General features: G+C 46.6%; 1 long non-coding RNA gene across 1 annotated transcript; it reads left to right on the top strand.

Annotated features, from left to right (window-relative positions):
• The first annotated feature begins 825 nt into the window (after positions 1-825).
• Positions 826-1,485, top strand: LOC135393107 (uncharacterized). Its single transcript, XR_010422453.1, has 2 exons — positions 826-870; positions 1,325-1,485. It is a non-coding gene; the product is annotated as an uncharacterized LOC135393107 (long non-coding RNA).
• The last annotated feature ends 9,954 nt before the right edge of the window (positions 1,486-11,439 follow it).

Below are 11,439 nucleotides of genomic sequence, written 5' to 3'. Positions count from 1 at the left end.
AGTGAAAGAACACACAGAGTCTCGTCAAAGTTATTCGGACTGTTTAATGCGTTGCATGTCAATAACCAAGCGGTATTTCAATAAATCAATGACAAGGTTGGCAATGTAGACTGCTTGCAAATGTCGCTGCTTCCGCAGGGCGTGCTTAATATGAGCGATGGCACGAGCGAGAAGGTCCACGATGTCTGCAGCGATGTAGTTGAATTCTGCGTTGGACAAGCTCACAAATTCGCTCATTAGTCCCAGGGGTCCGTCTGGAACCGTTATGCAGACGTTCTTGTAACGGGCGTAGATCCGACGCACCATCTCCTGCAGCGGCCCCGGCGAGATCTCTCTTATATTGCCAAAGCCTACCATGTCTATCACGTAGCGAAAAGCAGTGATGACGAGCTCGCTGCGGGGACTTTCGCTGTTGAAACATTCCTTCTCCACTTCTTCCCAAGAAGCGTGGGTGCGGGAACAATTTTGTAAGGAGTGGTAACTGAACATCTTCACGTAGTGATGACGCGAGCGCAGTGCGCGCTGCCTTTATAGAGATAAACGCGCGCGCAAAGAAACGAAAGTGAAGCTCAGAAGCCACCCGTCGCCGCTAGGAGCGCGCGCGCGCAGCGGAGAGCCGAAACCGAAAACACCCGCGGGCGGCGCAGAGGGAGCTGCGCGCGCGCGCATGCGCGGACGGGTGGAGCAGAGGGCGCGCGCGCATCCATAGCTGCCGCTGCGCGTCGCCTCACTCAGTTTCTCTCGGGCTGTCGCGGAAGACGGACGTGCGCTCCGCGCGCTCGCTCAGTTTCTGGCTGCCTCTCGTAGAGAGCAGACGTGTGTTCTCCGCGCTCGCTCAGTTACTGCCTGGAAGTTGCCGCGGGGGAAAAGGTGAGTGATTTGACGCGCTCCTTTTCTCGTATGTTTGCCGTGTTTAGCGGTGATCGCGCTCGTGCTAAGCCTTTTCTCGCATGTTTAGACTTGTTTTGCGGTGTCCAAGCCTGTTGACGCATGTTTAGCGATGTGTGGTTCCCGCCTTGTGTTAGCTGCGTAGTGTTGAGGTTATGCCCAAGCGCGCTCCTTTTCTCGTATGTTTGCCGTGTTTAGCGGTGTCCAAGCCTGTTGACGCATGTTTAGCGATGTGTGGTTCCCGCCTTGTGTTAGCTGCGTAGTGTTGTGGTTAGGCCTAAGTGATCGTCCCCCCGTAAGCCTTTTCCCCCCGATGTGTACTGTTTTCTGTTTAGCAGTAGCGGTTAGACCTTTTCTCTCGCATGCCTAGACTTGTTTAGCAGTGCTGTCATTTTTACCTGCCGCTAGTATCTTGTTCTCTGTCTCTCTCCTCTAGAGCTATGATGGTGGCGCCATCTGGTGTGATGCCTTGCAACTAAGTGGCCACCTGTCGTCGATCTCTGCAACTACCCGACGTCAACAAGCACTGGTCACCCCGGAGCCGTTTCTTCGCCGCGGCATCGTTGATTTTCGAATAAATTGTTTCTCTCCACTCTATTTCTATCTTTTTATTTTATTTTCTACTTATTTTTTTTATTTTTTATCAGCTCAAGTAGCCGGAAACTCACACAGTGGTCTGGACGTGTCTTAGATGATCCCCAATTAGTGTAATGACTCCCTGTGGGTCCTGATTAATGTGGGGGGTCCCAATTAGCTCTAATTGCTAATTAATGGCGTGAGTTTAGATGTGAGTTTCCGGATACTTGAGCTGATACATTACTACTAATGCTATGGGGGGAATTAGAAGGCACAAGTCCATTAGCTCAGTTTAGAAGTCTGTGATACTTTGTCTTGCAAAACAGCACACAATAATATCAGTTTCCAGCAATGACAACCTTGTCCAGTGTGTACACACCCTGTTGATGACTAGTTCTACTTTGATTACAAAAGCATTTTTGTATTAAAGGCATGTCAACTAAGCATCGACAATCTTCTGTGCTTCTGCTATTTTGTACACATTTTGCCATGTGGTGTGGATTTTCTTGCTGATCAAGGTCATGCCCCTGCACATAACTGCGTGTACATATTGGCGGGTGTGCACACAACTACTGAACTCAGCGCAGGATTCAAAATCTAAAATCACGTGCTAGTGATCTATGTACACAGGTATACACTAAATTCATATCGAAGAGTGGGCAAACTGCTGAAGATCCAAAATAGAAAATCCATGCTAGGCATCTACGTACACAGGGATACACTTAATACATATCAAAGATTAGGCAAACTGTTGAAGATTCAAAATAGAAAATGTATGCTAGGTATCTATGTACACAGTTGTACATACACTAAACATATAAATAATAGGTACAGACTACTGAACTCTGCGTGGCTGTCAAAATACAAATAACACAGTAAGGAGCTATGTGCAAAAATGCACTATGACAAATCGTATGCTACACAGGAATGAAATAATTACAAGAGATCATGTGTAATCTAGGTTACAACTGAAAGCACTCGATAGACAACATAACCATGCATATGCTTTTGCATGGAAATAAAATCACAACAACGTGCAGAGATTACGAACTTAGTCTCGCTGCCTGCTGCAGTGCCTTCTGACGTAACGTTCTATTTCGTACTTCCTCATTCCTTTGTCGTGCAAACCAAAACAGTCGTATCCTCAGAAAAAAGTGACATAAATCATCATATAACGATGAAGAACACAAACTCAATGTATTTGGGACAAGTCTGTCCAACACTTCACGAAGCTTGGACCTGACCCCTTGGGAGGTGAGGAATGTCTTGACGTTGGCTTTGAAGGCTTCCTCGCACGCACCCACAAACGTCGCAAAGGCAGGAAGAGGAACCGGCAGCTTTCCAAAGTCAGCACTGTCCACATTATTGACACTCAAATAAAGCAATAGCTGGCTACTGTCCTGAAATGAGACATTGTCTTCCAACAGGCTGCATTTCTGCACTGTAAAAAATACTGTGATTTCAACGGGCGTTTAATAGTATCTGACGGCGGCGTGCTACCGTAATCACAAATACTGCGAAAACTACGTAAAACGGTGGCGCCATCATCATGCGCCGGCCAAAAACTTCAATGCGGAGGCAAGGCCAAGCCATGTACGGGGATGGCATTGCCACTGATCTCTATAGTAATAGGCTGGATAGCGGATTGAGGGTGCAACCGTACGGTCACCGGCCGCCATCTTGGGAAGCTCAAAACATTGCCGTCCGCCACTCAGCTGTATTATGTGCATGCGCCTTTGCGTAGCATTTTTGTGGTGTCATGCCCGCCTGCTGTGGTTATGGGTGTGCTGACCGTACTGGCAAGGCACCGGGGACGACATCTCACAAGTAAGTGACTTGGTTTTACAAATAAATGTGATTTATTAGTCCACGAGCGGGGTGACAAAACGTTGCTGTTGATGCATGTGCGCGGCACTTTGTGAATCGTATCTCAAGATCTCAACGTTGAACTTTAAGCTGTACGTTATCTGGATAGAGTCATTGTGATAGTCTAGCCTTCCTGCAGTTCACGGGTATGGTCTCGGCACGCAGCAGGCGTTGAAGCGCGCTTGTCAGCTGTGATATCTACGGCTCAGTTTGTTGGTCACGGTATCGACGATTGCTTGCTTGGATTAGCCTTGTCATCCCTTCCGTAATTGATGGCATAAATTGTTCTTTGCAGGTTCCTTCACGGCCGCCCAGAACATTTAAACAAAGTGTGCGGTAAAGGCGAAAGGACTGGACGCCGTCGACGACATCACTGGTCTGCAGCAAACATTTTAAAAACAAATGCTTCGACAGAACGGGCCAAACCGTTCGACTGAGGCCTGACGCTGTGCCCAACAAGTTCGACTTCCCAGAACACCTCCAGAAAGTAATAATGCATGCGTCATATGTAGAGGCCGGATTTATATGCACTAAAAGCTGGTTGAACACACATGCATGAAAAATTCATTTATCTTGCTCAAAATATGCACCTCTAGGAATTCACTTGCATGCATTTAAAATACGCAACAAATTCACTGGGGCAAAAGTATCTTACTTTATGTAGTGCACAAAAAGCATGCAGAGTTGAAAGCATAGATCGAGAAGTTGCCCGTCAAAAGGAACTTGTTACAAAGTTACAGTGTGAAAAATACAACTAAGTTATCCAGCCCGAAACGTAGCTTGAAACGTTACAGAGTTACTTAAAAAAAGGAGTTACTCCCAAGTCACTTCGGACACAAAATAACACTACACAGGTGCAGCTGAGTTCGACTCTGAGTTGCTTGGGTTGAGTTTTCGTTTATGTCCAACAATTCTAACGTGTTACATCTTATTCCCTGTCGGCACACGATGGTTCAGCTTCATTTCAATAGCAGCAGTTCTTACTTCCTGAACAGAATACTGTCATAGACTGGACATCATGTTTTATGACATAAAATGCTGTCGAAGAACCGTATAGAAAGCAAGGAAATAAGTGGACGTGAGTGAAAAGCGAGTTAGTAACTTGGAATGTAGCTTAAGTTACTTTGGCAAAGTTACCTGAAAAAGGAGTTCCTCTGAAAGTTACCACGGCGCAAAAGTAGCGAGTTAAGTTATATAGTTACCAAGAAAAGGAACTTAGTTACAGTAACGAGTTACCTTGAACTCTGGTTGAAAGTGTGTATTTGCATGAAAATCTAGCCTCTAGAATCATGTTCCCTAGTTAAGAGTTTCAAGCGATGGTTGATGATTGGAATCAGTACTGCATGAAGGGCACCTTAAAGCTGCAGCTAGTCCAATATATGAAAACACTCCTGAATTATGCATTCATATGCAGTAAAAGCCACTCCATATTGGATAGGACAATACTAAGATGGGCAAAAGCATATAAAGAAAAAAGTATTGCATGAAAATGTTGTCTAACGTACAAACTCGTATTAGTGGGACATACAAACACACCAGCCACATGTCTCTTTGGTGCGTTCCAGCATGTTTACTTTACTTAGAGACAATAAATAATTTTTCAACCTCGAATGTCTACTCTTTATTCTCGCTGCTTAAGTTTGCAACAACATATGTTTGAATGCAGCCCAAACGAAAACAATATGATCCGTCTGATCAAAGAAGTTGCCCAGTGCTACAGCAGTATCGGACTGTACCACCTTGCCAAGGAATATACAGAGATTGTGACAGCCAGGCCTCAGCTGCGAAAGAAATTGTCAAGGTTGATCATATTCAACAACCAGTAATGCACTCTGCCCACTTACCTGCTTGACTGCTTCAAACTTGCTGTTGCAACTGGACTTGTGATACTTTGATGTTAGAGCTTTCACCACAAGACCTTGCTACTTAGCCCTTTTATGACTTATCCACTCTACCTCTAGTCATTTTGAACTGTCTTTAGCGCCATTTATTTCCCCAGTGCACATATTTCTAGTCGATATGTTTTTACCGTCATATAGCCTTTATATCACATATCATTCTAGTCCTTTGGAAGTGCTTTAGTGCCGTTCGGCATTTCGTGTCATAACTAGTCATATCTAAACTTCCTGTGCAAAGACTACCAAACATTCCCTGGCATTCCACACCGCCGAGCAGAAAGGAAATGTGAGAAACACGGGAAGCAACACGCTGCACACACTGACAGACGACAAAGGAAACCTAACACGACAAATACAACACCACACAAAACCAGCAAATCACATAATCGAAGTTCGAAGTGCAAAATTGGAACGACACGACCTCACACGAGTACAAAATAGACAGGAAATAACATATATGTGACGGGATTTCACACAAAAAACGTAAGGAACCCAATCACAAGGGAATTCTGCAGCGATCCGTGGCAAAATTTTAGCGAAGCAGCAAGGGAAGCGCTCACAAACAGCAAAACTTGTCACAGCTTACATGCATTCCTACGGGCTGTAATCGCTCTTTTGAGCACCGCAATATGGCGGCCGGTTGTCGTACCCTTTCCCGCGATACCCTCACCCATCCGCTATCCAGCCTTTATACATAGAGATCAGTGGGCATTGCCGTCATTCGCAAGCGCCGGAAGCGGAACATCGTGCGCGGACAACGGTTGACGAAGGAGGACGAAGCGGTTGTTGTAAATCTCGTGAATGCACGTAGTCAGGTAAGCACATTTCTGTTCGCACATCTTGTTCTTTGCGATTTGAGCATGGTGCACCGTATGCCTGGTTTTTGTTCAACTTATGTGACACCAGTAAATCGTGGCTTACGTTTTCTGTGAAGCGTCTCCTTAGTTCTCCGTGGTCCTGGCTCGTAGGGTGATCAAGGCGCTCTTATTGTAATGTATCGTTGCGGAAGGTGCCCTTGTGTTTTTAACCCCCTGGGCTAGTTGACCACCGTAGAGGTGTACATGAAGCGAGCAGAATACCGTGCTGTCATGCATTATGTGTGTACACGGTGGCCAACTATGTAAAACTGTGATGTCACATTTTGGAATGTTACAAGAACACACCAGGGCGGTCGCCTGAAATCGATTTGCTCTCCGAAACCACGAAAGTATGCCACGTCCGTTCGTGTTCGCGTCTGTTCACTACGAATGTCACTGTGTCGCATATGAAGCAGCACATACGAGAGGGTCATGATCAGATGTCCTTATGAACGCTGCAAGAAGTAGTTCCGTGCCGTCTCCGCGTTTTGTGTGCACCTTCTTATGTTCTTCCTTTGAAAAAAATAACACAGTGCGTCTAATTTCCTTTCTCTTTGAAGTGTTTTGATGCCAGAGCTGACTGATGGGTGCACATGGTTCCTTCGTATGTCCTTCCTTCGAAAAAAACAAACGATGAGTATAACTGCATGTCATTTGCCCTGCTCCCTGTAACAGCTTCCTTTCTCTTCGCAGTGTTTTGATGCCAGAGCTGACTGATGGGTGCACATGGTTCCTTCGTATGTTCTTCCTTCGAAAAAATAAACGATGAGTATAACTGCATGCCAATTGCCCTGCTCCCTGTAACAGTTTCCTTTCTTTTTGCAGAGTCTTGATGCCAGAGCTGACTGATGGGTGCACATGGTTCTTTCGTATGTTCTTCCTTTGAGAAAATAAAGGGTGAATATAATAAGGGTGCAGTGGCACTGGCGCATTTTCATCACTATGCACATAGAAAATAAATCCCAATGTGACAAACATCACAATGTGTTGAGCATGGTCATTGCTTAAACTGCTCTCATGGCTACGACTATATGTAGAAAAAAAAAAAAGAGGGACTCCAGGGACGGGCACAGCACGATAAGGGTACACGGCATATGCCAGTTAAAATTACTGGGCAATGCAGTTTTTTTAACGACCACAGCACAGTAATGCTACACGGCGTATCCGTGTTAAAATTACTGGCCAATGCAGTATTTTTTCACGGGATATGGGGCCGCCGTAAAAAAAGGCCGATGTTTGGCAGCCAACTTTCCTTGCATTTGCCCGTTTTTTTACGGTGAAATTTTTTACAGTGTGCTCAGAGGGGCAAGTGTGAGCACCGAGAAATTTTGCACCAAGCCACCCTGCGAAGAATGTGTTGTTGGACCCTAGCGGTGATGGCGACTCATTGGGTGGCACGATGACATCGTCAGTGATGTGCGTGGCAGCAGAATATCCAAGGCTGCTCATGTAGTTACGACCAATAGGTATTGCCGCCAGGAGGGAGTCCACATCTTCGGCACAGTTGGAGCCCGGCGTAGTCTTAAAAAGTTGTCCGAGTAGCAGATGTCTTACTGCAGCCTGGAACTGAATGCAGCTGGAGTCAGTGTTGCTTCCACATATTGTTGAATGCAGCAATAAACAACACCAGGAAGACACGAAGTTGACGCCACGGCTGCTTACTCACAACTGACAGAATATTTATTTCAATTTTTCAATAATATTTCAATTTTAAAAATGTGGCTAAAAGGAATGGCGTTCCAGTAGTTTTGACTGCTCCTATGAAGCTCCAGGTTTTGTGCTCTAGAGTCAACAACCCAAAGCCCACACGTGAATGTAAAGTGCAACACAAAAAAAGAAGCTTTTGTGAGTAGCCGACAGCAAGTAGTGTACAGCATACCGCTCTCATGCGAACGACGGCGCTGCCTTAACACACGGCTGCTTGAGCATAGGGCAGTGGTGTCCAATTCAACTCCCTGAGGACACCTTGCCGTTCACTGTCGAGCATGCGCATGCAAGCCGCTTTTTAGACAGAGAGTGGTAAAAGCTATGTTTAAACAAAAGATAGCAAGAGAGGGAGCTGAAGCCTCTTTAATAAGAGAGAACGGAGATATGTGTGTAAGCCCTTCATGGACTTGTCTTTGGAAGAGGTAGCATATCTGCATACGATATAATCACTAATGTGGATTAATATGTTCGGTACATTGTCAGACATGTGTGGCAGGTGCGAAGGTGTTAAATAGTGACGGGTTATCTGTTAAAGGGGTTGAGAAACCACACGGATAGACCTTTGTCTCTGGCAGAGTCTGTTCGCCTTAGTCCACGCACTCCGTAGCCAAAGTCCCACCTCCCACCTCCTATTATTTTTTATGCTACAGCGTTTTAAAAATCTCTCATTTTTGATGCCCCCGCCGACCGTGGCGCCAAACGGTGCCAGGCAGCTCCATGAAGTCGGCGGGAAGTGACGCCTTGACCGGTTGCTCGATGGCTCTACGTCATAGCCCTTCCGCTCATTTCACTTCGCCGCGTCGCGTCCCAGCGCTCGCCGCGGCCCTGTTTACAGGCGTCGTCATGAGAACGGGAACTCCGCACTTCCGTGGCGCGCTCGATACTATGTCATACCGAGATCGGGCGAAGAGGAGGCGAGCCAAGAGTGAAAGGACCTACTCATATTCAAAGCGTCATAACTCCGTGGCGCGGAAGCGCAGCGTGAAAGGGTTTCGACGGAGATGTTTGGCACCAATAGATCTACATTTCAAACATCATTTTGTGTAATATTTGGATTTGGATTCATAACCCCTTTAAGCATGCGTGGTAACAGTGGGGGGAGCAGTGGAGCTTATTCGGGTTTTCAAACCTGTTCATCGTAGATGCCATTGTTTTCCTTGTCCGTCCTGAAATAAATATTCTGTCAGTTGTGAGTAAGCAGCCGTGGCGTCAACTTCGTGTCTACCTGGTGTTGTTTATTGCTGCATTCAACAATGTGTCAAGATATCAACTACTCCAACTTCGTACACTTGCTTACACACTTTGTCCTAATTATGCAGAAGGTGTTTTCGAGTGCGTCCTGGTTCAGCCTTCGAGTGAGGAGGTACTGTATGCCAGAGTTTCGCAGATCTTCGCTGACCTGAAACACGGAAGTCATGGTCAAGCAGAAGCCACGGATACACGGGGGAAGTCTCTTGCATCCAAGAACGGCAATCTTCTCAAACTCGGACAGGGACTCCAGCAAGAAGTCCTCGTGAGCAGACCCCTGTTGTATTGCCGAAGAATATTTCGTCTTACCATGCAGGTGGCTACTGTTAAGAGTGTCGAAGAGACGGTCGACGCGCTCAACAAATCTGGCTGTGTGGATGGCATCGGGTGGTAGCTGGTGGAAAGTAGATAGGGTCAACAGTGAGGCCGCAACATGGTTGCTGAAGATATGTGCAGCCAGTTTGACTTTCATTTTTGAGCTGAACGTTAAATTTAAGTGCCCATCAGTTAGCCGTGGCATGGACCGTATTTCAAGCTGTTTGTCAATTGCAAAAGCATCCCGGATATGGTGTGCCCTTATGATGTGGTTGCCAACCTGGAAGTCATACTTTAACAGCATGTTGCGAAGGCATTTCAGCAGGCAAAGTGGATCAAACATGAAGAACAGCTTCTCGTCGCCAATGGTGAGATACGGCTTCGCAGTTGTAACCAGCTTTCCCAGTAGAGAGATATTCTGGCTTCCTTGGTCACATGTCACAACTTTTGGCCTCAATCCTGCACACAGGAGGTGGTGGTAGCATTCAAGCAGTTTCTCTTCCAAGTCGAAGCAGATGCGGCTCTGTGAGTGAAGTAGCCGCCTAAGACCTGCTTCTATGAGGTACAAATGCCTCTAGCCATGAAGAGAAGTGCTTTGTTTGCCAATTCGGTGTGAGCATAGTTTCCACAGCTCGGAAATCCTTCAAAGCAGTCTTCTGTTGCATTCTAGTGCAGTTCCCTTTTTATGTGCATCTCGTCCAAGATTATCACACACAGCTTGTCCATTTCAGAGAAATAAGTCACCTCTCGCTTCACAACATAAAAGACTTCATCTGAAAATCCAGGTCGTAGTGGGATACGTTTCATCCACAGCTGCAGTGACCTCACTGGTGGCAAGTGGAACAGCTTTCGGCAGTACCTGTAGCCACGGGGGCTGTGAAAGTACAAGTTCAGCGCAAATGTCTTGTTTGGTGATGACCAACGGCGCCCAGATTTGCACACACCTCCCATCTTTATCTGTGCCTCAATGAAGACTGCGAGACTTCCAGAGACGTGACACCTCACATGCTCCATCAGTTCACTGATGGTTCTCGTTCGCCTACGCCTTTCAAGGTCTCTCCGAAGCTTCTTGTTGTGGGCTTGCAGCTGGTGCACTTTCTTCCGGAGGTTGTCCAGCTTGCCTTTTGTTGGTTGTGCTGGAGCTGCCAGACTACAGGATGACGGGCAATCTTTGGGGGGATGCCAACCGCTTCCACCTGCAAATGGTGATCAAAAATGGTCAAAACAAGCATTCAGAAGTTCACGGACTTCATGGCGGTAATGTATTCGCCACATACCTGCTAAATGCAGAGGTGACGAGTCTGAATATGGTACACCAGACGAGGTTCCTGGCAGAGCAGTGACAACTGCAGCTGGGGGGGGGGAGACAACAGTGCTCAGTGCTGACAAGGGTGGTGTGTGTCGTGCGTAGCTATGGCCCTGATGAGTCAGATCATGCTGTTGCTGACTTGCTTCTGTACCACACTCTGATGAAGCAGAAGATGTCGTACAGTTAGCCAACCCAACAACTACGTTACTCAAGTATACCTTCAGCATGGCAAGGATGATTCATCTGGTGTATTGCTCCTATGCTGTCCTCATCACGAGCTACCACAGCTTGCACACGTTCCTCCGTTGAAGGCCCACTGCTTTCAAGTCTGCTCTGGTTGGCGTAGGCACCACTTCCTCCTGTAAACCACCAGTAGCACATCGCAATAATTGCCTCTAGAGCTACAACATTTTCATGTGATACGAGGGTGGTTCCATAAGTTTCCGGCCCGACCAACTTTTAATAGACATAGAGACGAAACAAGTGTATCACTTTTCGACATAGTCACCCTTAACTTCGATGCACTTTTGACACCTTTCAACCAGCATTCTTATACCTTTGAAAAAAGAGTCCGAAGTTTTGTCCGCAAAATCCTGGAAAACTTCCTCTTGCCTCGTTTTGAAATCTCCGCCCTTTGAGATCCCTCTTCAAGTTTGAGAACAGGAAGTAGTCATTCGGTGCCAAGCCTGGACTGCAGGGTGGGTGGTGGATTTCTTCGAAGCCGCACTCCTTCGGTGCAGCCTTGGCAACAGAAGCCGTGTGGACAGGGGCATTG

The sequence above is a fragment of the Ornithodoros turicata genome, chromosome 4 (assembly GCF_037126465.1).
Source record: "Ornithodoros turicata isolate Travis chromosome 4, ASM3712646v1, whole genome shotgun sequence".
Taxonomy (NCBI): domain Eukaryota; kingdom Metazoa; phylum Arthropoda; class Arachnida; order Ixodida; family Argasidae; genus Ornithodoros; species Ornithodoros turicata.
This window is presented reverse-complemented; position numbering and strand designations above follow the sequence as displayed.